The sequence below is a fragment of the Tachyglossus aculeatus genome, chromosome 11 (genome assembly GCF_015852505.1).
Source record: "Tachyglossus aculeatus isolate mTacAcu1 chromosome 11, mTacAcu1.pri, whole genome shotgun sequence".
Classification (NCBI taxonomy): Eukaryota; Metazoa; Chordata; class Mammalia; order Monotremata; family Tachyglossidae; genus Tachyglossus; species Tachyglossus aculeatus.
Window position 1 is genome coordinate 11,407,579 of NC_052076.1, and position 3,070 is coordinate 11,410,648.

Below are 3,070 nucleotides of genomic sequence, written 5' to 3' on the forward strand. Positions count from 1 at the left end.
CAATGAATACGATTGAAAGAATTTTTAAAAAGGGGGAAAAATAAAGGTGGGAGGAATCGGGGGAAGGTTTTCCTGTGAGGCTGTGAACCTGTCTACGTGTTTTGTTTCGTTGTCTGTCTCCCCCTCCTAAGACTGTGAGCCCGTTGTTGGGGAGGGAACCGTCTCTATATGCTGCTGACTTGTCATTCATTCAATCGTATTTATTGAGCGCTTACTGTGTGCAGAGCACTGTACTAAGCGCTTGGGAAGTACAAGTTGGCAATATATAGGGACGGTCCCTCCCCAACAACGGGCTCACAGTCTAGAAGACTTGTCTAGAAGCGCTTAGTCCTTCCCAAGCGCTTAGTACAGTACTCTGTTCACAGTAAGCGCTCAATAAATACAATTGAATGAATTTTAAAAAAGGGGAAAAAAAATAAAGGTGGGAGGATTCGGGGGAAGGGTTTCTTGTGAGGCTGTGAACCTGTCCACGTGTTTTGTTTTGTTGTCTGTCTCCCCCTCCTAGACTGTGAGCCCGTTGTTGGGGTTGGGTAGGGACCGTCTCTATATGTTGCCAACTTGTACTTCCCAAGCGCTTAGTACAGTGCTCTGCGCACAGTAAGCGCTCAATAAATACGATTGATTGATTGATTGAGGGACCGTTCTCTATATGTTGCTGATTTGTCATTCATTCAATCGTATTGATTGAGCGCTTACTGTGTGCAGAGCACTGTACTAAGCGCTTGGGCAGCGTGGCTCAGTGGAGAGAGCACGGGCTTTGGAGTCAGAGGTCGTGGGTTCAAATCCCGGCTCCTCCACTTGTCAGCTGTGTGACCTTGGGCAAGTCACTTAACTTCTCTGGGCCTCAGTTCCCTCATCTGGAAAATGGGGATGAAGACTGTGAGCCCCACGTGGGACAACCTGATTATCTTGTATCTACCCCAGCGCTTAGAACAGTGCTTGGCACATAGTAAGCGCTTTCCCCCTCGTCCCCCTCTCCATCCCCCCCATCTTACCTCCTTCCCTTCCCCACAGCACCTGTATATATGTATATATGTTTGTACATATTTATTACTCTATTTATTTTACTTGTACATATCTATTCTATTTATTTTATTTTGTTAGTATGTTTGGTTTTGTTCTCTGTCTCCCCCTTTTAGACTGTGAGCCCACTGTTGGGTAGGGACCGTCTCTATATGTTGCCAACTTGTACTTCCCAAGAGCTTAGTACAGTGCTCTGCACACAGTAAACGCTCAATCAATACGATTGATTTATCAACAAATACCAACATTATTATTATTATTATTATTACAAGTTGGCAACATATAGGGACGGGCTCACAGTCTAGAAGACTTGTCTAGAAGCGCTTAGTCCTTCCCAAGTGCTTAGTTCAGTGCTCTGCACACAGTAAGCGCTCAATCAGTACGATTGATTGATTAACAAATACCAACATTATTATTATTATTATTATTACAAGTTGGCAATATATAGGGACGGGCTCACAGTTTAGAAGACTTGTCTAGAAGCGCTTAGTCCTTCCCAAGCGCTTAGTACAGTGCTCTGCACACAGTAAGCGCTCAATCAATACGATTGATTGATTTATCAACAAATACCAACATTATTATTATTATTATTACAAGTTGGCAACATATAGGGACGGGCTCACAGTCTAGAAGACTTGTCTAGAAGCGCTTAGTCCTTCCCAAGTGCTTAGTTCAGTGCTCTGCACACAGTAAGCGCTCAAGCAGTACGATTGATTAACAAATACCAACATTATTATTATTATTATTATTATTATTACAAGTTGGCAATATATAGGGACGGGCTCACAGTCTAGAAAACTTGTCTAGAAGCGCTTAGTCCTTCCCAAGCGCTTAGTACAGTGCTCTGCACACAGTAAGCACTCAATCAATACGATTGACTGATTGATTAACAAATACCAACATTATTATTATTATTATTATTATTACAAGTTGGCAACATATAGGGACGGGCTCACAGTCTAGAAGACTTGTCTAGAAGGACTTAGTCCTTCCCAAGCGCTTAGTACAGTGCTCTGCACACAGTAAGCACTCAATCAATATGATTGATTGATTAACAAATACCAACATTATTATTATTATTATTACAAGTTGGCAACATATAGGGACAGGCTCACAGTCTAGAAGACTTGTCTAGAAGGGCTTAGTCCTTCCCAAGCGCTTAGTACAGTGCTCTGCACACAGTAAGCGCTCAATCAATATGATTGATTGATTTATCAACAAATACCAACATTATTATTATTATTATTACAAGTTGGCAACATATAGGGACGGGCTCACAGTCTAGAAGACTTGCCTAGAAGCGCTTAGTCCTTCCCAAGTGCTTAGTTCAGTGCTCTGCACACAGTAAGAGCTCAATCAGTACGATTGATTGATTAACAAATACCAACATTATTATTATTATTATTACTATTATTATTACAAGTTGGCAACATATAGGGACGGGCTCACAGTCTAGAAGACTTGTCTAGAAGCGCTTAGTCCTTCCCAAGCGCTTAGTACAGTGCTCTGCACACAGTAAGCGCTCAATCAATACGATTGACTGATTGATTAACAAATACCAACGTTATTATTATTATTATTACAAGTTGGCAACATATAGGGACGGGCTCACAGTCTAGAAGACTTGTCTAGAAGGGCTTAGTCCTTCCCAAGCGCTTAGTACAGTGCTCTGCACACAGTAAGCGCTCAATCAATACGATTGAATGAATGACAGAATGAATGAATGACTGAATGAAGGCGCAGGCGGCGCCCTCGCGCCTGCTCCGTCGGGTCGAGCGTCCCTCCCCGGCCCCGCCCGGGGCGGGCCCGGAGCGCGCACGCAGAGGTCGGCGCGTCGGCGGGAGCGAGCACGTCCGTGCGCCCGCCCCTCTCCACGGGCCTGGCCCGGAGCGCGCACGCAGAGGTCGGCGCGCCGGCGGGAGCGAGCACGTCCGTGCGCCCGCCCCTCGCCACTGGCCGGGCCCGGAGCGCGCACGCAGAGGTCTGCGCGCCGGCGGGAGCGAGCACGTCCGTGCGCCCGCCCCGCGGCGGCCTGCGCCCTGCGCCG